Source organism: Scyliorhinus torazame, chromosome 5 (assembly GCF_047496885.1).
Source record: "Scyliorhinus torazame isolate Kashiwa2021f chromosome 5, sScyTor2.1, whole genome shotgun sequence".
Classification (NCBI taxonomy): domain Eukaryota; kingdom Metazoa; phylum Chordata; class Chondrichthyes; order Carcharhiniformes; family Scyliorhinidae; genus Scyliorhinus; species Scyliorhinus torazame.
The window spans coordinates 5,721,329-5,743,789 of NC_092711.1; the positions used below are offsets into that span (position 1 = coordinate 5,721,329).

A 22,461-nucleotide genomic window follows, 5' to 3' on the forward strand; every position below is an offset into this window, starting at 1 on the left:
GGAGAGTCTGATGGGGAGTCTGATGGGCGTCTGATGGTAGAGTCTGATGGGATAGTCTGGTGGGAGAGTCTGATGGGAGACTCTGATTGGGGGTCTGATGGGAGAGTCAGATGGGGGTCTGATGGGAGAGTCTGCTGGGAGAGTCTGATGTGGAGTCTGATGGGAGAGTCTGATGGGAGAGTCTAATGGGAGAGTCTGATGGGAGAGTCTGATGGGGGGTCTGATGTGAAAGTCGGATGGGAGAGTCTGATGGGAGAGTCTGATGGGAGAGTCTGATGGGAGAGTCTGATGGGGAGTCTGATGGGAAAGTCTGATGGGGAGTCTGATGGGAGAGTCTGATGGGAGAGTCTGATGGGAGAGTCTGATGGGAGAGTCTGATGGGAGAGTCTGATGGGAGAGTCTGATGGGGGCACTGATGGGAGAGTCTGATTGGAGAGTCAGATGGGGAGTCTGATGGGGAGAATGATGGGGAGTCTGATGGGGAGTCTGATGGGGGGTCTGATGGGAGAGTCTGATGGGAGAGTCTGATGGGAGAGTCTGATGGGGGGTCTGATGGGAGAGTCTGATGGGGGGTCTGATTGGAGAGTCAGATGGGGAGTCTGATGGGAGAATCTGATGGGAGAGTCTGATGGGGAGTCTGATGGGAGAGTCTGATGGGGAGTCTGATGGGGGGTCTGATGGGAAAGTCTGATGGGAGAGTCTGATGGGGGGTCTGGTGGGAGAGTCTGATGGGGAGTCTGATTGGAGAGTCAGATGGGGAGTCTGATGGGAGAGTCTGATGGGAGAGTCTGATGGGGAGTCTGATGGGGGGTCTGATGGGAAAGTCTGATGGGAGAGTCTGATGGGGGGTCTGATGGGAGAGTCTGATGGGAGAGTCTGATGGGGGGTCTGATGGGGGGTCTGATGGGAGAGTCTGATGAGGGGTCTGATGGGAGGTGTGATGGGGATCTGATGGGAGAGTCTGATGGGGGGTCTGATGGGAGAGTCTGATGGGAGAGTCTGATGGGAGAGTCTGATGGGGGGTCTGATGGGAGAGTCTGATGGGGGGTCTGATGGGAGAGTCTGATGGGAGAGTCTGATGGGAGAGTCTGATGGGAGAGTCTGATGGGGAGTCTGATGGGGGGTCTGATGGGAGAGTCTGATGGGGAGTCTGATGGGGAGTCTGATGGGGAGTCTGATGGGAAGTCTGATGGGAGAGTCTGATGGGAGAGTCTGATGGGAGAGTCTGATGGGGAGTCTGATGGGAGAGTCTGATGGGGAGTCTGATGGGGAGTCTGATGGGGAGTCAGATGGGAGAGTCTGATGGGAGAGTCTGATGGGAGAGTCTGATGGGGGACTCTGTTGGGGAGTCTGATGGGGAGTCTGATGGGGGGTCTGATGGGGAGTCTGATGGGGAGTATGATGGGGAGTCTGATGGGGGGTCTGATGGGGAGTCTGATGGGGAGTCTGATGCGAGAGTCTGATGGGAGAGTCTGATGGGAGAGTCTGATGGGAGAGTCTGATGGGAGAGTCTGATGGGAGAGTCTGATGGGAGAGTCTGATGGGAGAGTCTGATGGGAGAGTCTGATGGGAGACTCTGATGGGGGTCTGATGGGGAGTCTGATGGGAGAGTCTGATGGGGGGTCTGATGGGAGAGTCTGATGGGAGAGTCTGATGGGAGAGTCTGATGGGAGAGTCTGATGGGGGGTCTGATGGGGAGTCTGATGGGAGAGTCTGATGGGAGAGTCTGATGGGAGAGTCTGATGGGAGAGTCTGATGGGAGAGTCTGATGGGGGCACTGATGGGAGAGTCTGATTGGAGAGTCAGATGGGGAGTCTGATGGGGAGTATGATGGGGAGTCTGATGGGGAGTCTGATGGGGAGTCTGATGGGGGGTCTGATGGGAAAGTCTGATGGGAGAGTCTGATGGGGGGTCTGATGGGAGAGTCTGATGGGAGAGTCTGATGGGGGGTCTGATGGGGGGTCTGATGGGAGAGTCTGATGGGGGGTCTGATGGGAGGTATGATGGGGATCTGATGGGAGAGTCTGATGGGGGGTCTGATGGGAGAGTCTGATGGGAGAGTCTGATGGGAGAGTCTGATGGGGGGTCTGATGGGAGAGTCTGATGGGGGGTCTGATGGGAGAGTCTGATGGGAGAGTCTGATGGGAGAGTCTGATGGGAGAGTCTGATGGGAGAGTCTGATGGGCGAGTCTGATGGGAGAGTCTGATGGGAGAGTCTGATGGGAGAGTCTGATGTGAGAGTCTGATGGGAGAGTCTAATGGGAGAGTCTGATGGGGGGTCTGATGGGACAGTCTGATGGGAGAGTCTGATGGGAGAGTCTGATGGGGGGTCTGTTGGGAGAGTCTGATGGGTGAGTCTGATGGGAGAGTCTGATTGGAGAGTCTAATGGGAGAGTCTGATGGGGAGTCTGATGGGGGTCTGATGGTAGAGTCTGATGGGATAGTCTGGTGGGAGAGTCTGATGGGAGACTCTGATTGGGGGTCTGATGGGAGAGTCAGATGGGGGTCTGATGGGAGAGTCTGCTGGGAGAGTCTGATGGGGAGTCTGATGGGAGAGTCTGATGGGAGAGTCTAATGGGAGAGTCTGATGGGAGAGTCTGATGGGGGGTCTGATGGGAAAGTCTGATGGGAGAGTCTGATGGGAGAGTCTGATGGGAGAGTCTGATGGGAGAATCTGATGCGGAGTCTGATGGGAAAGTCTGATGGGGAGTCTGATGGGAGAGTCTGATGGGAGAGTCTGATGGGAGAGTCTGATGGGAGAGTCTGATGGGAGAGTCTGATGGGGGCACTGATGGGAGAGTCTGATTGGAGAGTCAGATGGGGAGTCTGATGGGGAGTATGATGGGGAGTCTGATGGGGAGTCTGATGGGGAGTCTGATGGGTGGTCTGATGGGAAAGTCTGATGGGAGAGTCTGATGGGGGGTCTGATGGGAGAGTCTGATGGGAGAGTCTGATGGGGGGTCTGATGGGGGGTCTGATGGGAGAGTCTGATGGGGGGTCTGATGGGAGGTATGATGGGGATCTGATGGGAGAGTCTGATGGGAGAGTCTGATGGGGGGTCTGATGGGAGAGTCTGATGGGGGGTCTGATGGGAGAGTCTGATGGGAGAGTCTGATGGGAGAGTCTGATGGGAGAGTCTGATGGGGAGTCTGATGGGGGGTCTGATGGGAGAGTCTGATGGGGAGTCTGATGGGGAGTCTGATGGGGAGTCTGATGGGGAGTCTGATGGGAGAGTCTGATGGGAGAGTCTGATGGGAGAGTCTGATGGGAAGTCTGATGGGAGAGTCTGATGGGGAGTCTGATGGGGAGTCTGATGGGGAGTCAGATGGGAGAGTCTGATGGGAGAGTCTGATGGGAGAGTCTGATGGGAGACTCTGATGGGGAGTCTGATGGGGAGTCTGATGGGGGGTCTGATGGGGAGTCTGATGGGGAGTCTGATGGGGAGTCTGATGGGGGTCTGATGGGGAGTCTGATGGGGAGTCTGATGCGAGAGTCTGATGGGAGAGTCTGATGGGAGAGTCTGAATGGAGAGTCTGATGGGAGAGTCTGATGGGAGAGTCTGATGGGAGAGTCTGATGGGAGAGTCTGATGGGAGACTCTGGTGGGGGTCTGATGGGGAGTCTGATGGGAGAGTCTGATGGGGGGTCTGATGGGAGAGTCTGATGGGAGAGTCTGATGGGAGAGTCTGATGGGGGGTCTGATGGGGAGTCTGATGGGAGAGTCTGATGGGAGAGTCTGATGGGAGAGTCTGATGGGAGAGTCTGATGGGAGAGTCTGATGGGGGCACTGATGGGAGAGTCCGATTGGAGAGTCAGATGGGGAGTCTGATGGGGAGTATGATGGGGAGTCTGATGGGGAGTCTGATGGGGAGTCTGATGGGGGTCTGATGGGAAAGTCTGATCGGAGAGTCTGATGGGGGGTCTGATGGGGGGTCTGATGGGAGAGTCTGATGGGGGGTCTGATGGGAGGTTTGATGGGGATCTGATGGGAGAGTCTGATGGGGGGTCTGATGGGAGAGTCTGATGGGAGAGTCTGATGGAAGAGTCTGATGGGGGGTCTGATGGGAGAGTCTGATGGGGGGTCTGATGGGAGAGTCTGATGGGAGAGTCTGATGGGAGAGTCTGATGGGAGAGTCTGATGGGGAGTCTGATGGGGGGTCTGATGGGAGAGTCTGATGGGGAGTCTGATGGGGAGTCTGATGGGGAGTCTGATGGGGAGTCTGATGGGGAGTCTGATGGGGAGTCTGATGGGGGGTCTGATGGGGAGTCTGATGGGGAGTCTGATGGGAGAGTCTGATGGGGGGTCTGATGGGGAGTCTGATGGGTAGTCTGATGAGGAGTCTGATGGGGGGTCTGATGGGAGAGTCTGATGGGAGAGTCTGATGGGAGAGTCTGATGGGAGAGTCTGATGGGGAGTCTGATGGGGGGTCTGATGGGAGAGTCTGATGGGGAGTCTGATGGGGAGTCTGATGGGGAGTCTGATGGGGAGTCTGATGGGGAGTCTGATGGGGAGTCTGATGGGGGGTCTGATGGGGAGTCTGATGGGGGGTCTGATGGGAGAGTCTGATGGGGGGTCTGATGGGAGAGTCTGATGGGAGAGTCTGATGGGAGAGTCTGATGGGAGAGTCTGATGGGGAGTCTGATGGGGGGTCTGATGGGAGAGTCTGATGGGGAGTCTGATGGGGAGTCTGATGGGGAGTCTGATGGGGAGTCTGATGGGAGAGTCTGATGGGAGAGTCTGATGGGAGAGTCTGATGGGAAGTCTGATGGGAGAGTCTGATGGGGAGTCTGATGGGGAGTCTGATGGGGAGTCAGATGGGAGAGTCTGATGGGAGAGTCTGATGGGAGAGTCTGATGGGAGACTCTGATGGGGAGTCTGATGGGGAGTCTGATGGGGGGTCTGATGGGGAGTCTGATGGGGAGTCTGATGGGGAGTCTGATGGGGGTCTGATGGGGAGTCTGATGGGGAGTCTGATGCGAGAGTCTGATGGGAGAGTCTGATGGGAGAGTCTGAATGGAGAGTCTGATGGGAGAGTCTGATGGGAGAGTCTGATGGGAGAGTCTGATGGGAGAGTCTGATGGGAGACTCTGGTGGGGGTCTGATGGGGAGTCTGATGGGAGAGTCTGATGGGGGGTCTGATGGGAGAGTCTGATGGGAGAGTCTGATGGGAGAGTCTGATGGGGGGTCTGATGGGGAGTCTGATGGGAGAGTCTGATGGGAGAGTCTGATGGGAGAGTCTGATGGGAGAGTCTGATGGGAGAGTCTGATGGGGGCACTGATGGGAGAGTCCGATTGGAGAGTCAGATGGGGAGTCTGATGGGGAGTATGATGGGGAGTCTGATGGGGAGTCTGATGGGGAGTCTGATGGGGGTCTGATGGGAAAGTCTGATCGGAGAGTCTGATGGGGGGTCTGATGGGGGGTCTGATGGGAGAGTCTGATGGGGGGTCTGATGGGAGGTTTGATGGGGATCTGATGGGAGAGTCTGATGGGGGGTCTGATGGGAGAGTCTGATGGGAGAGTCTGATGGAAGAGTCTGATGGGGGGTCTGATGGGAGAGTCTGATGGGGGGTCTGATGGGAGAGTCTGATGGGAGAGTCTGATGGGAGAGTCTGATGGGAGAGTCTGATGGGGAGTCTGATGGGGGGTCTGATGGGAGAGTCTGATGGGGAGTCTGATGGGGAGTCTGATGGGGAGTCTGATGGGGAGTCTGATGGGGAGTCTGATGGGGAGTCTGATGGGGGGTCTGATGGGGAGTCTGATGGGGAGTCTGATGGGAGAGTCTGATGGGGGGTCTGATGGGGAGTCTGATGGGTAGTCTGATGAGGAGTCTGATGGGGGTCTGATGCGAGAGTCTGATGGGAGAGTCTGATGGGAGAGTCTGATAGGAGAGTCTGATGGGAGAGTCTGATGGGGAGTCTGATGGGGGGTCTGATGGGGAGTCTGATGGGAGAGTCTGTTGGGAGAGTCTGATGGGGGGTCTGATGGGAGAGTCTGATGGGAGAGTCTGATGGGAGAGTCTGATGGGAGAGTCTGATGGGAGGGTCAGATGGGAGAGTCTGATGGCGAGTCTGATGGGGGGTCTGATGGAGAGTCTGATGGGGGGTCTGATGGGAGAGTCTGATGGGGGAGTCTGATGGGAGAGTCTGATGGGAGAGTTTGATGGGAGAGTCTGATGGGAGAGTCTGATGGGAGAGTCTGATGGGAGAGTCTGATGGGAGAGTCTGATGGGAGAGTCTGATAGGAGAGTCTGATGGGAGAGTCTGATGGGAGAGTCTGATGGGGGGTCTGATGGGAGAGTCTGATGGGAGAGTCTGATGGGAGACTGATGCGGAGTCTGATGGGAGAGTCTGATGGGAGCGTCTGATGGGGGGTCTGATGGGAGGTCTGATGGGGGGTCTGATGGGGAGTCTGATGGGAGAGTCTGATGGGGGGTCTGATGGGGAGTCTGATGGGGAGTTTGATGGGAGAGTCTGATGGGAGAGTCTGATGGGAGAGTCTGATGGGGAGTCTGATGGGGAGTCTGATGGGAGAGTCTGATGGGAGAGTCTGATGGGGGGTCTGATGGGAAGTCTGATGGGAAGTCTGATGGGGGGTCTGATGGGGAGTCTGATGGGAGAGTCTGATGGGAGAGTCTGATGTGAGATTCTGATGGGAGAGTCTGTTGGGAGAGTCTGATGGGGGTCTGATGGGGGGTCTGATGGGGAGTCTGATGGGAGAGTCTGATGGGAGAGTCTGATGGGAGAGTCTGATGGGAGAGTCTGATGGGAGAGTCTGTTGGGAGAGTCTGATGGGAGAGTCTGATGGGGGGTCTGATGGGAGAGTCTGATGGGAGAGTCTGATGTGAGATTCTGATGGGAGAGTCTGTTGGGAGAGTCTGATGGGAGAGTCTGATGGGGGGTCTGATGGGAGAGTCTGATGGGGAGTCTGATGGGAGAGTCTGATGGGGGGTCTGATGGGAGAGTCTGATGGGAGAGTCTGATGGGAGAGTCTGATGGGAGAGTCTGATGGGAGAGTCTGTTGGGAGAGTCTGATGGGAGAGTCTGATGGGAGAGTCTGATGGGAGAGTCTGATGGGAGAGTCTGATGGGAGAGTCTGATGGGGAGTCTGATGGGAGAGTCTGATGGGGGGTCTGATGGGAGAGTCTGATGGGAGAGTCTGATGGGGAGTCTGATGGGGAGTCTGATGGGAGAGTCTGATGGGAGAGTCTGATGGGAGAGTCTGATGGGGAGTCTGATGGGAGAGTCTGATGGGAGAGTCTGATGGGAGAGTCTGATGGGAGAGTCTGATGGGGAGTCTGATGGGGGGTCTGATGGGAGAGTCTGACTGGAGTGTCTGATGGGGAGTCTGATAGGAGAGTCTGATGGGAGAGTCTGATGGGAGAGTCTGATGGGAGACTCTGATTGGGGGTCTGATGGGAGGATTTGATTGGGGGTCTGATGGGAGAGTCTGATGGGAGAGTCTGATGGGGGGTCTGATGGGAGAGTCTGATGGGAGAGTCTGATGGGAGAGTCTGTTGAGAGAGTCTGATGCGGGGTCTGATGGGGGTCTGATGGGGGGTCTGATGGGAGAGTCTGCTGGGAGAGTCTGATGGGGAGTCTGATGGGAGAGTCTGATGGGAGAGTCTGATGGGGGGTCTGATGGGGAGTCTGATGGGAGAGTCTGATGGGAGAGTCTGATGGGAGAGTCTGATGGGAGAGTCTGATGGGGGGTCTGATGGGGGTCTGATGGGGGGTCTGATGGGAGAGTCTGCTGGGAGGGTCTGATGGGAGAGTCTGATGGGAGAGTCTGATGGGGGTCTGATGGGGGTCTGATGGGGGGTCTGATGGGAGAGTCTGATGGGAGAGTCTGATGGGTGAGTCTGTTGGGAGAGTCTGATGGTGGGTCTGATGGGAGAGTCTGATGGGAGAGTCTCATGGGAGACTCTGATGGGGGGTCTGATGGGGAGTCTGATGGGAAAGTCTGATGGGAGAGTCTGTTGGGAGAGTCTGATGGTGGGTCTGATGGGAGAGTCTGATGGGAGAGTCTCATGGGAGACTCTGATGGAAGAGTCTGATGTTGGGTCTGATGGGAGAGTCTGATGGGAGAGTCCGATTGGAGAGTCTGATGGGGAGTCTGATGGGGAGTCTGATGGGAGAGTCTGATGGGGAGTCTGATGGGAGAGTCTGATTGGAGAGTCAGATGGGAGAGTCTGATGGGGAGTCTGATGGGAGAGTCTGATGGAAGAGTCTGATGGGCGAGTCTGATGGGAGAGTCCGATGGGAGAGTCTGATGGGAAAGTCTGATGGGAGAGTCTGATTGGAGGGTCTGATTGGAGAGTCAGATGGGAGAGTCTGATAGGGAGTCTGATGGGAGAGTCTGATGGAAGAGTCTGATGGGCGAGTCTGATGGGAGAGTCTGATTGGAGGGTCTGATGGGGAGTCTGATGGGAAAGTCTGATGGGAGAGTCTGATGGAAGAGTCTGATGGGAGAGTCTAATGGGAGAGTCCGATGGGAGAGTCTGATTGGGAGTCTGATGGGGAGTCTGATGGGAATGTCTGATTGGAGAGTCTGATGGGAAAGTCTGATGGGGGAGTCTGATGGGAGAGTCTGATGGAAGAGTCTGATGGGGAGTCTGATGGGAAAGTCTGATGGGAGAGTCTGATTGGAGGGTCTGATGGGGAGTCTGATGGGAAATTCTGATGGGAGAGTCTGATGGAAGAGTCTGATGGGAGAGTCTAATGGGAGAGTCCGATGGGAGAGTCTGATTGGGAGTCTGATGGGGAGTCTGATGGGAAAGTCTGATGGGAGAGTCTGATGGGAGAGTCAGATGGGGAGTCTGATGGGAGAGTCTGATGGGGAGTCTGATGGGGAGTCTGATGGGGGAGTCTGATGGGAGAGTCTGATGGGGAGTCTGATGGGAGAGTCTGATGGGGGGTCTGTTGGGAGAGTCTGATGGGGGGTCTGATGGGAGAGTCTGATGGGAGAGTCTGATGGGAGAGTCTGATGGGGGGTCTGATGGGAGAGTCTGATGGGAGAGTCTGATGGGAGAGTCTGATGGTGGGTCTGATGGCAGAGTCTGATGGGAGAGTCTGATGGTGGGTCTGATGGGAGAGTCTGATGGGAGAGTCTGATGGGAGAGTCTGATGGGGAGTCTGATGGGAGAGTCTGATGGGGGGTCTGATGGGAGAGTCTGATGGGAGAGTCTGATGGGGAGTCTGATGGGGAGTCTGATGGGAGAGTCTGATGGGAGAGTCTGATGGGGGGTCTGATGGGAGAGTCTGATGGGGAGTCTGATGGGAGAGTCTGATGGGGGGTCTGTTGGGAGAGTCTGATGGGAGAGTCTGATTGGAGAGTCTAATGGGAGAGTCTGATGGGGAGTCTGATGGGAGAGTCTGATGGGAGAGTCTGATGGGAGAGTCTGATGGTGGGTCTGATGGCAGAGTCTGATGGGAGAGTCGGATGGGGGGTCTGTTGGGAGAGTCTGATGGGGGGTCTGATGGGAGAGTCTGATGGGAGAGTCTGATGGGAGAGTCTGATGGGAGAGTCTGATTGGAGAGTCTAATGGGAGAGTCTGATGGGGAGTCTGATGGGAGAGTCTGATGGGAGAGTCTGTTGGGAGAGTCTGATGGGGAGTCTGATGGGAGAGTCTGATGGGAGAGTCTGATGGGAGAGTTTGATGGAGAGTCTGATGGGAGAGTCTGATGGGAGAGTCTGATGGGAGAGTCTGATGGGGAGTCTGATGGGAGAGTCTGATGGGGGGTCTGATGGGAGAGTCTGATGGGAGAGTCTGATGGGAGAGTCTGATGGGAGAGTCTGATGGGAGAGTCTGATGGGAGAGTCTGATGGGGGGTCTGATGGGAGAGTCTGACGGGGAGTCTGATGGGGGGCCTGATGTGGGGTCTGATGGGAGAGTCTGATGGGAGAGTCTGATGGAGTATCTGATGGGGGGTCTGATGGGAGAGTCTGATGGGGGGTCTGATGGGAGAGTCTGATGGGAGAGTCAGATGGGAGAGTCTGATGGGGGGTTTGATGGGAGAGTCTGATGGGAGAGTCTGATGGGAGAGTCTGATGGGAGGGGGTCTGATCAGTGAGTCTGATGGGAGAGTCTGATGGGGAGTCTGATGGGAGAGTCTGATGGGAGAGTCTAATGGGAGAGTCTAATGGGAGAGTCTGATGGGGGGTCTGTTGTGAGAGTCTGATGGGAGAGTCTGATGGGAGAGTCTGATTGGAGAGTCTAATGGGAGAGTCTGATGGGGAGTCTGATGGGAGAGTCTGATGGGAGAGTCTGATGGGGGGTCTGTTGGAAGAGTCTGATGGGAGAGTCTGATGGGAGAGTCTGATGGGCGAGTCTGATGGGAGAGTCTGATGGGAGAGTCTGATATGAGAGTCTGATGGGAGAGTCTAATGGGAGAGTCTGATGGGGGGTCTGTTGGGAGAGTCTGATGGGAGAGTCTGATGGGAGAGTCTGATTGGAGAGTCTAATGGGAGAGTCTGATGGGGAGTCTGATGGGAGAGTCTGATGGGAGAGTCTGATGGGGGGTCTGTTGGGAGAGTCTGATGGGAGAGTCTGATGGGAGAGTCTGATGGGCGAGTCTGATGGGAGAGTCTGATGGGAGAGTCTGATGTGAGAGTCTGATGGGAGAGTCTAATGGGAGAGTCTGATGGGGGGTCTGATGGGACAGTCTGATGGGAGAGTCTGATGGGAGAGTCTGATGGGGGGTCTGTTGGGAGAGTCTGATGGGAGAGTCTGATGGGAGAGTCTGATTGGAGAGTCTAATGGGAGAGTCTGATGGGGAGTCTGATGGGCGTCTGATGGTAGAGTCTGATGGGATAGTCTGGTGGGAGAGTCTGATGGGAGACTCTGATTGGGGGTCTGATGGGAGAGTCAGATGGGGGTCTGATGGGAGAGTCTGCTGGGAGAGTCTGATGGGGAGTCTGATGGGAGAGTCTGATGGGAGAGTCTAATGGGAGAGTCTGATGGGAGAGTCTGATGGGGGGTCTGATGTGAAAGTCGGATGGGAGAGTCTGATGGGAGAGTCTGATGGGAGAGTCTGATGGGAGAGTCTGATGGGGAGTCTGATGGGAAAGTTTAATGGGGAGTCTGATGGGAGAGTCTGATGGGAGAGTCTGATGGGAGAGTCTGATGGGAGAGTCTGATGGGAGAGTCTGATGGGAGAGTCTGATGGGGGCACTGATGGGAGAGTCTGATTGGAGAGTCAGATGGGGAGTCTGATGGGGAGTATGATGGGGAGTCTGATGGGGAGTCTGATGGGGGGTCTGATGGGAGAGTCTGATGGGAGAGTCTGATGGGAGAGTCTGATGGGGGGTCTGATGGGAGAGTCTGATGGGGGGTCTGATTGGAGAGTCAGATGGGGAGTCTGATGGGAGAGTCTGATGGGGAGTCTGATGGGGAGTCTGATGGGAGAGTCTGATGGGGAGTCTGATGGGAGAGTCTGATGGGGAGTCTGATGGGGGGTCTGATGGGAAAGTCTGATGGGAGAGTCTGATGGGAGAGTCTGATGGGAGAGTCTGATGGGGGGTTTGATGGGAGAGTCTGATGGGAGAGTCTGATGGGAGAGTCTGATGGGAGGGGGTCTGATCAGTGAGTCTGATGGGAGAGTCTGATGGGGAGTCTGATGGGAGAGTCTGATGGGAGAGTCTAATGGGAGAGTCTAATGGGAGAGTCTGATGGGGGGTCTGTTGTGAGAGTCTGATGGGAGAGTCTGATGGGAGAGTCTGATTGGAGAGTCTAATGGGAGAGTCTGATGGGGAGTCTGATGGGAGAGTCTGATGGGAGAGTCTGATGGGGGGTCTGTTGGGAGAGTCTGATGGGAGAGTCTGATGGGAGAGTCTGATGGGCGAGTCTGATGGGAGAGTCTGATGGGAGAGTCTGATATGAGAGTCTGATGGGAGAGTCTAATGGGAGAGTCTGATGGGTGGTCTGTTGGGAGAGTCTGATGGGAGAGTCTGATGGGAGAGTCTGATTGGAGAGTCTAATGGGAGAGTCTGATGGGGAGTCTGATGTGAGAGTCTGATGGGAGAGTCTGATGGGGGGTCTGTTGGGAGAGTCTGATGGGAGAGTCTGATGGGAGAGTCTGATGGGCGAGTCTGATGGGAGAGTCTGATGGGAGAGTCTGATGTGAGAGTCTGATGGGAGAGTCTAATGGGAGAGTCTGATGGGGGGTCTGATGGGACAGTCTGATGGGAGAGTCTGATGGGAGAGTCTGATGGGGGGTCTGTTGGGAGAGTCTGATGGGAGAGTCTGATGGGAGAGTCTGATTGGAGAGTCTAATGGGAGAGTCTGATGGGGAGTCTGATGGGCGTCTGATGGTAGAGTCTGATGGGATAGTCTGGTGGGAGAGTCTGATGGGAGACTCTGATTGGGGGTCTGATGGGAGAGTCAGATGGGGGTCTGATGGGAGAGTCTGCTGGGAGAGTCTGATGTGGAGTCTGATGGGAGAGTCTGATGGGAGAGTCTAATGGGAGAGTCTGATGGGAGAGTCTGATGGGGGGTCTGATGTGAAAGTCGGATGGGAGAGTCTGATGGGAGAGTCTGATGGGAGAGTCTGATGGGAGAGTCTGATGGGGAGTCTGATGGGAAAGTCTGATGGGGAGTCTGATGGGAGAGTCTGATGGGAGAGTCTGATGGGAGAGTCTGATGGGAGAGTCTGATGGGAGAGTCTGATGGGAGAGTCTGATGGGGGCACTGATGGGAGAGTCTGATTGGAGAGTCAGATGGGGAGTCTGATGGGGAGAATGATGGGGAGTCTGATGGGGAGTCTGATGGGGGGTCTGATGGGAGAGTCTGATGGGAGAGTCTGATGGGAGAGTCTGATGGGGGGTCTGACGGGAGAGTCTGATGGGGGGTCTGATTGGAGAGTCAGATGGGGAGTCTGATGGGAGAATCTGATGGGAGAGTCTGATGGGGAGTCTGATGGGAGAGTCTGATGGGGAGTTTGATGGGGGGTCTGATGGGAAAGTCTGATGGGAGAGTCTGATGGGGGGTCTGGTGGGAGAGTCTGATGGGGAGTCTGATTGGAGAGTCAGATGGGGAGTCTGATGGGAGAGTCTGATGGGAGAGTCTGATGGGGAGTCTGATGGGGGGCCTGATGGGAAAGTCTGATGGGAGAGTCTGATGGGGGGTCTGATGGGAGAGTCTGATGGGAGAGTCTGATGGGGGGTCTGATGGGGGGTCTGATGGGAGAGTCTGATGAGGGGTCTGATGGGAGGTGTGATGGGGATCTGATGGGAGAGTCTGATGGGGGGTCTGATGGGAGAGTCTGATGGGAGAGTCTGATGGGAGAGTCTGATGGGAGAGTCTGATGGGGAGTCTGATGGGGGGTCTGATGGGAGAGTCTGATGGGGAGTCTGATGGGGAGTCTGATGGGGAGTCTGATGGGAAGTCTGATGGGAGAGTCTGATGGGAGAGTCTGATGGGAGAGTCTGATGGGGAGTCTGATGGGAGAGTCTGATGGGGAGTCTGATGGGGAGTCTGATGGGGAGTCAGATGGGAGAGTCTGATGGGAGAGTCTGATGGGAGAGTCTGATGGGAGACTCTGTTGGGGAGTCTGATGGGGAGTCTGATGGGGGGTCTGATGGGGAGTCTGATGGGGAGTATGATGGGGAGTCTGATGGGGGGTCTGATGGGGAGTCTGATGGGGAGTCTGATGCGAGAGTCTGATGGGAGAGTCTGATGGGAGAGTCTGATGGGAGAGTCTGATGGGAGAGTCTGATGGGAGAGTCTGATGGGAGAGTCTGATGGGAGAGTCTGATGGGAGAGTCTGATGGGAGACTCTGATGGGGGTCTGATGGGGAGTCTGATGGGAGAGTCTGATGGGGGGTCTGATGGGAGAGTCTGATGGGAGAGTCTGATGGGAGAGTCTGATGGGGGGTCTGATGGGGAGTCTGATGGGAGAGTCTGATGGGAGAGTCTGATGGGAGAGTCTGATGGGAGAGTCTGATGGGAGAGTCTGATGGGGGCACTGATGGGAGAGTCTGATTGGAGAGTCAGATGGGGAGTCTGATGGGGAGTATGATGGGGAGTCTGATGGGGAGTCTGATGGGGAGTCTGATGGGGGGTCTGATGGGAAAGTCTGATGGGAGAGTCTGATGGGGGGTCTGATGGGAGAGTCTGATGGGAGAGTCTGATGGGGGGTCTGATGGGGGGTCTGATGGGAGAGTCTGATGGGGGGTCTGATGGGAGGTATGATGGGAATCTGATGGGAGAGTCTGATGGGGGGTCTGATGGGAGAGTCTGATGGGAGAGTCTGATGGGAGAGTCTGATGGGGGGTCTGATGGGAGAGTCTGATGGGGGGTCTGATGGGAGAGTCTGATGGGAGAGTCTGATGGGAGAGTCTGATGGGAGAGTCTGATGGGAGAGTCTGATGGGCGAGTCTGATGGGAGAGTCTGATGGGAGAGTCTGATGGGAGAGTCTGATGTGAGAGTCTGATGGGAGAGTCTAATGGGAGAGTCTGATGGGGGGTCTGATGGGACAGTCTGATGGGAGAGTCTGATGGGAGAGTCTGATGGGGGGTCTGTTGGGAGAGTCTGATGGGTGAGTCTGATGGGAGAGTCTGATTGGAGAGTCTAATGGGAGAGTCTGATGGGGAGTCTGATGGGGGTCTGATGGTAGAGTCTGATGGGATAGTCTGGTGGGAGAGTCTGATGGGAGACTCTGATTGGGGGTCTGATGGGAGAGTCAGATGGGGGTCTGATGGGAGAGTCTGCTGGGAGAGTCTGATGGGGAGTCTGATGGGAGAGTCTGATGGGAGAGTCTAATGGGAGAGTCTGATGGGAGAGTCTGATGGGGGGTCTGATGGGAAAGTCTGATGGGAGAGTCTGATGGGAGAGTCTGATGGGAGAGTCTGATGGGATAATCTGATGCGGAGTCTGATGGGAAAGTCTGATGGGGAGTCTGATGGGAGAGTCTGATGGGAGAGTCTGATGGGAGAGTCTGATGGGAGAGTCTGATGGGAGAGTCTGATGGGGGCACTGATGGGAGAGTCTGATTGGAGAGTCAGATGGGGAGTCTGATGGGGAGTATGATGGGGAGTCTGATGGGGAGTCTGATGGGGAGTCTGATGGGTGGTCTGATGGGAAAGTCTGATGGGAGAGTCTGATGGGGGGTCTGATGGGAGAGTCTGATGGGAGAGTCTGATGGGGGGTCTGATGGGGGGTCTGATGGGAGAGTCTGATGGGGGGTCTGATGGGAGGTATGATGGGGATCTGATGGGAGAGTCTGATGGGAGTCTGATGGGGGGTCTGATGGGAGAGTCTGATGGGGGGTCTGATGGGAGAGTCTGATGGGAGAGTCTGATGGGAGAGTCTGATGGGAGAGTCTGATGGGGAGTCTGATGGGGGGTCTGATGGGAGAGTCTGATGGGGAGTCTGATGGGGAGTCTGATGGGGAGTCTGATGGGGAGTCTGATGGGAGAGTCTGATGGGAGAGTCTGATGGGAGAGTCTGATGGGGAGTCTGATGGGAGAGTCTGATGGGGAGTCTGATGGGGAGTCTGATGGGGAGTCAGATGGGAGAGTCTGATGGGAGAGTCTGATGGGAGAGTCTGATGGGAGACTCTGATGGGGAGTCTGATGGGGAGTCTGATGGGGGGTCTGATGGGGAGTCTGATGGGGAGTCTGATGGGGAGTCTGATGGGGGGTCTGATGGGGAGTCTGATGGGGAGTCTGATGCGAGAGTCTGATGGGAGAGTCTGATGGGAGAGTCTGAATGGAGAGTCTGATGGGAGAGTCTGATGGGAGAGTCTGATGGGAGAGTCTGATGGGAGAGTCTGATGGGAGACTCTGGTGGGGGTCTGATGGGGAGTCTGATGGGAGAGTCTGATGGGGGGTCTGATGGGAGAGTCTGATGGGAGAGTCTGATGGGAGAGTCTGATGGGGGGTCTGATGGGGAGTCTGATGGGAGAGTCTGATGGGAGAGTCTGATGGGAGAGTCTGATGGGAGAGTCTGATGGGAGAGTCTGATGGGGGCACTGATGGGAGAGTCCGATTGGAGAGTCAGATGGGGAGTCTGATGGGGAGTATGATGGGGAGTCTGATGGGGAGTCTGATGGGGAGTCTGATGGGGGTCTGATGGGAAAGTCTGATGGGAGAGTCTGATGGGGGGTCTGATGGGGGGTCTGATGGGAGAGTCTGATGGGGGGTCTGATGGGAGGTATGATGGGGATCTGATGGGAGAGTCTGATGGGGGGTCTGATGGGAGAGTCTGATGGGAGAGTCTGATGGAAGAGTCTGATGGGGGGTCTGATGGGAGAGTCTGATGGGGGGTCTGATGGGAGAGTCTGATGGGAGAGTCTGATGGGAGAGTCTGATGGGAGAGTCTGATGGGGAGTCTGATGGGGGGTCTGATGGGAGAGTCTGATGGGGAGTCTGATGGGGAGTCTGATGGGGAGTCTGATGGGGAGTCTGATGGGGAGTCTGATGGGGAGTCTGATGGGAGAGTCTGATGGGAGAGTCTGATGGGGAGTCTGATGGGGGGTCTGATGGGGAGTCTGATGGGGAGTCTGATGGGAGAGTCTGATGGGGGGTCTGATGGGGAGTCTGATGGGTAGTCTGATGGGGAGTCTGATGGGGGTCTGATGCGAGAGTCTGATGGGAGAGTCTGATGGGAGAGTCTGATGGGAGAGTCTGATGGGAGAGTCTGATGGGGAGTCTGATGGGGGGTCTGATGGGGAGTCTGATGGGGAGTCTGATGGGGAGTCTGATGGGGGGTCTGATGCGAGAGTCTGATGGGAGAGTCTGATGGGAGAGTCTGATGGGAGAGTCTGATGGGAGAGTCTGATGGGAGAGTCTGATGGGAGAGTCTGATGGGAGAGTCTGATGGGAGAGTCTGATGGGGGGTCTGATGGGGGGTCTGATGGGGAGTCTGATGGGAGAGTCTGATGGGAGAGTCTGATGGGAGAGTCTGATGGGAGAGTCTGATGGGAGAGTCTGATGGGAGAGTCTGATGGGAGAGTCTGATGGGAGAGTCTGATGGAGAGTCTGATGGGAGAGTCTGATGGGAGAGTCTGATGGGAGAGTCTGATGGGAGAGTCTGATGGGGAGTCTGATGGGAGAGTCTGATGGGAGAGTCTGTTGGGAGAGTCTGATGGGAGAGTCTGATGGGAGAGTCTGATGGGGAGTCTGATGGGGAGTCTGATGGGAGAGTCTGATGGGAGAGTCTGATGGGGACACAGATGGGAGAGTCTGATGGGGACACTGATGGCAGAGTCTGATGGGAGAGTCTGATGGAGAGTCTGATGGGAGAGTCTGATGGGAGAGTCTGATGGGGGGTCTGATGGGAGAGTCTGATGGGAGAGTCTGATGGGGGTCTGATGGGGGGTCTGATGGGAGAGTCTGATGGGAGAGTCTGATGGGAGAGTCTGATGGGGGGTCTGATGGGAGAGTCTGATGGGAGAGTCTGATGGGGAGTCTGATGGGAGAGTCTGATGGGACAGTCTGATGGGAGAGTCTGATGGGGAGTCTGATGGGGAGTCTGATGGGGACACTGATGGGAGAGTCTGATGGGAGAGTCTGATGGGAGAGTCTGATGGGAGAGTCTGATGGGGAGTCTGATGGGAGAGTCTGATGGGAGAGTCTGATGGGAGAGTCTGATGGGGAGTCTGATGGGAGAGTCTGATGGGAGAGTCTGATGGGGAGTCTGATGGGGAATCTGATGGGGAGTCTGATGGGGACACTGATGGGAGAGTCTGATGGGGGAGTCTGATGGGGGGTCTGATGGGAGAGTCTGATGGGAGAGTCTGATGGGAGAGTCTGATGGGGAATCTGATGGGGAGTCTGATGGGGACACTGATGGGAGAGTCTGATGGGGGAGTCTGATGGGGGGTCTGATGGGAGAGTCTGATGGGAGAGTCTGATGGGAGAGTCTGATGGGAGAGTCTGATGGGGAGTCTGATGGGAGAGTCTGATGGGAGAGTCTGATGGGAGAGTCTGATGGGGAGTCTGATGGGAGAGTCTGATGGGGAGTCTGATGGGAGAGTCTGATGGGAGAGTCTGATGGGAGAGTCTGATGGGAGAGTCTGATGGGAGAGTCTGATGGGAGAGTCTGATGGGAGAGTCTGATGGGAGAGTCTGATGGGAGAGTCTGATGGGAGAGTCTGATGGGAAAGTCTGATGGGGAGTCTGATGGGAGAGTCTGATGGGAGAGTCTGATGGGAGAGTCTGATGGGAGAGTCTGATGGGGGCACTGATGGGAGAGTCTGATTGGAGAGTCAGATGGGGAGTCTGATGGGGAGCATGATGGGGAGTCTGATGGGGAGTCTGATGGGGAGTCTGATGGGGGGTCTGATGGGAAAGTCTGATGGGAGAGTCTGATGGGGGGTCTGATGGAAGAGTCTGATGGGAGAGTCTGATGGGGGGTCTGATGGGGGGTCGGATGGGAGAGTCTGATGGGGGGTCTGATGGGAGGTATGATGGGGATCTGATGGGAGAGTCTGATGGGGGGTCTGATGGGAGAGTCTGATGGGAGAGTCTGATGGGAGAGTCTGATGGGGGGTCTGATGGGAGAGTCTGATGGGGGGTCTGATGGGAGAGTCTGATGGGAGAGTCTGATGGGAGAGTCTGATGGGAGAGTCTGATGGGGAGTCTGATGGGGGGTCTGATGGGGAGTCTGATGGGAGAGTCTGATGGGAGAGTCTGGTGGGGAGTCTGATGGGAGAGTCTGATGGGGAGTCTGATGGGGAGTCTGATGGGGAGTCAGATGGGAGAGTCTGATGGGAGAGTCTGATGGGAGAGTCTGATGGGAGACTCTGATGGGGAGTCTGATGGGGAGTCGGATGGGGGGTCTGATGGGGAGTCTGATGGGGAGTCTGATGGGGGGTCTGATGGGGAGTCTGATGGGGAGTCTGATGGGAGAGTCTGATGGGGAGTCTGATGGGGAGTCTGATGGGGAGTCTGATGGGGAGTCTGATGGGAGGGTCTGATGGGAGAGTCTGATGGGGAGTCTGATGGGAGAGTCTGATGGGGAGTCTGATGGGGAGTCTGATGGGGAGTCAGATGGGAGAGTCTGATGGGAGAGTCTGATGGGGAGTCTGATGGGGAGTCTGATGGGGAGTCTGATGGGGAGTCTGATGGGAGAGTCTGATGGGAGAGTCTGATGGTGAGTCTGATGGGAGAGTCTGATGGGGAGTCTAATGGGGAGTCTGATGGGGAGTCAGATGGGAGAGTCTGATGGGAGAGTCTGATGGGAGAGTCTGATGGGAGACTCTGATGGGGAGTCTGATGGGGAGTCTGATGGGGGGTCTGATGCAAGAGTCTGATGGGAGAGTCTGATGGGAGAGTCTGATGGGAGAGTCTGATGGGAGAGTCTGATGGGGAGTCTGATGGGAGAGTCTGATGGGAGAGTCTGATGGGAGAGTCTGATGGGAGAGTCTGATGGGAGACTCTGATGGGAGAGTCTGATGGGAGACTCTGATGGGGGTCTGATGGGGAGTCTGATGGGAGAGTCTGATGGGGGGTCTGATGGGAGAGTCAGATGGGAGAGTCAGATGGGAGAGTCTGATGGGAGAGTCTGATGGGGGGTCTGATGGGAGAGTCTGATGGGAGAGTCTGATGGGAGAGTCTGATGGGAGAGTCTGATGGGAGAGTCTGATGGGGGCACTGATGGGAGAGTCTGATGGGAGAGTCTGATGGGGGGTCTGATGGGGGGTCTGATGGGAGAGTCTGATGGGGGGTCTGATGGGAGGTATGATGGGGATCTGATGGGAGAGTCTGATGGGGGGTCTGATGGGAGAGTCTGATGGGAGAGTCTGATGGGGGGTCTGATGGGAGAGTCTGATGGGGGGTCTGATGGGAGAGTCTGATGGGGAGTCTGATGGGGAGTCTGATGGGGAGTCTGATGCGAGAGTCTGATGGGAGAGTCTGATGGGAGAGTCTGATGGGAGAGTCTGATGGGGGGTCTGATGGGGAGTCTGATGGGTAGTCTGATGGGGAGTCTGATGGGGGTCTGATGCGAGAGTCTGATGGGAGAGTCTGATGGGAGAGTCTGATGGGAGAGTCTGATGGGAGAGTCTGATGGGGAGTCTGATGGGGGGTCTGATGGGGAGTCTGATGGGGAGTCTGATGGGGAGTCTGATGGGGGGTCTGATGCGAGAGTCTGATGGGAGAGTCTGATGGGAGAGTCTGATGGGAGAGTCTGATGGGAGAGTCTGATGGGAGAGTCTGATGGGAGAGTCTGATGGGAGAGTCTGATGGGAGAGTCTGATGGGGGGGTCTGATGGGGGGTCTGATGGGGAGTCTGATGGGAGAGTCTGATGGGAGAGTCTGATGGGAGAGTCTGATGGGAGAGTCTGATGGGAGAGTCTGATGGGAGAGTCTGATGGGAGAGTCTGATGGAGAGTCTGATGGAGAGTCTGATGGGAGAGTCTGATGGGAGAGTCTGATGGGAGAGTCTGATGGGAGAGTCTGATGGGGAGTCTGATGGGAGAGTCTGATGGGAGAGTCTGTTGGGAGAGTCTGATGGGAGAGTCTGATGGGAGAGTCTGATGGGGAGTCTGATGGGGAGTCTGATGGGAGAGTCTGATGGGAGAGTCTGATGGGGACACAGATGGGAGAGTCTGATGGGGACACTGATGGCAGAGTCTGATGGGAGAGTCTGATGGAGAGTCTGATGGGAGAGTCTGATGGGAGAGTCTGATGGGGGGTCTGATGGGAGAGTCTGATGGGAGAGTCTGATGGGGGTCTGATGGGGGGTCTGATGGGAGAGTCTGATGGGAGAGTCTGATGGGAGAGTCTGATGGGGGGTCTGATGGGAGAGTCTGATGGGAGAGTCTGATGGGGAGTCTGATGGGAGAGTCTGATGGGACAGTCTGATGGGAGAGTCTGATGGGGAGTCTGATGGGGAGTCTGATGGGGACACTGATGGGAGAGTCTGATGGGAGAGTCTGATGGGAGAGTCTGATGGGAGAGTCTGATGGGGAGTCTGATGGGAGAGTCTGATGGGAGAGTCTATGGGAGAGTCTGATGGGGAGTCTGATGGGAGAGTCTGATGGGGAGTCTGATGGGAGAGTCTGATGGGAGAGTCTGATGGGGAGTCTGATGGGGAATCTGATGGGGAGTCTGATGGGGACACTGATGGGAGAGTCTGATGGGGGAGTCTGATGGGGGGTCTGATGGGAGAGTCTGATGGGAGAGTCTGATGGGAGAGTCTGATGGGAGAGTCTGATGGGGAGTCTGATGGGAGAGTCTGATGGGAGAGTCTGATGGGAGAGTCTGATGGGGAGTCTGATGGGAGAGTCTGATGGGGAGTCTGATGGGAGAGTCTGATGGGAGAGTCTGATGGGAGAGTCTGATGGGAGAGTCTGATGGGAGAGTCTGATGGGAGAGTCTGATGGGAGAGTCTGATGGGAGAGTCTGATGGGAGAGTCTGATGGGAGAGTCTGATGGGAAAGTCTGATGGGGAGTCTGATGGGAGAGTCTGATGGGAGAGTCTGATGGGAGAGTCTGATGGGAGAGTCTGATGGGAGAGTCTGATGGGGGCACTGATGGGAGAGTCTGATTGGAGAGTCAGATGGGGAGTCTGATGGGGAGTATGATGGGGAGTCTGATGGGGAGTCTGATGGGGAGTCTGATGGGGGGTCTGATGGGAAAGTCTGATGGGAGAGTCTGATGGGGGGTCTGATGGAAGAGTCTGATGGGAGAGTCTGATGGGGGGTCTGATGGGGGGTCGGATGGGAGAGTCTGATGGGGGGTCTGATGGGAGGTATGATGGGGATCTGATGGGAGAGTCTGATGGGGGGTCTGATGGGAGAGTCTGATGGGAGAGTCTGATGGGAGAGTCTGATGGGGGGTCTGATGGGAGAGTCTGATGGGGGGTCTGATGGGAGAGTCTGATGGGAGAGTCTGATGGGAGAGTCTGATGGGAGAGTCTGATGGGGAGTCTGATGGGGGGTCTGATGGGGAGTCTGATGGGAGAGTCTGATGGGAGAGTCTGATGGGGAGTCTGATGGGAGAGTCTGATGGGGAGTCTGATGGGGAGTCTGATGGGGAGTCAGATGGGAGAGTCTGATGGGAGAGTCTGATGGGAGAGTCTGATGGGAGACTCTGATGGGGAGTCTGATGGGGAGTCTGATGGGGGGTCTGATGGGGAGTCTGATGGGGAGTCTGATGGGGGGTCTGATGGGGAGTCTGATGGGGAGTCTGATGGGAGAGTCTGATGGGGAGTCTGATGGGGAGTCTGATGGGGAGTCTGATGGGGAGTCTGATGGGAGGGTCTGATGGGAGAGTCTGATGGGGAGTCTGATGGGAGAGTCTGATGGGGAGTCTGATGGGGAGTCTGATGGGGAGTCAGATGGGAGAGTCTGATGGGAGAGTCTGATGGGGAGTCTGATGGGGAGTCTGATGGGGAGTCTGATGGGGAGTCTGATGGGAGAGTCTGATGGGAGAGTCTGATGGTGAGTCTGATGGGAGAGTCTGATGGGGAGTCTGATGGGGAGTCTGATGGGGAGTCAGATGGGAGAGTCTGATG

The 22,461-nt window shown here is 55.9% G+C and overlaps 1 protein-coding gene across 1 annotated transcript in view; it reads left to right on the forward strand.

Annotated features, from left to right (window-relative positions):
- Positions 1-22,461, forward strand: part of LOC140422584 (gap junction alpha-5 protein-like) — a 120,467-nt gene that overhangs the window by 70,738 nt on the left and 27,268 nt on the right.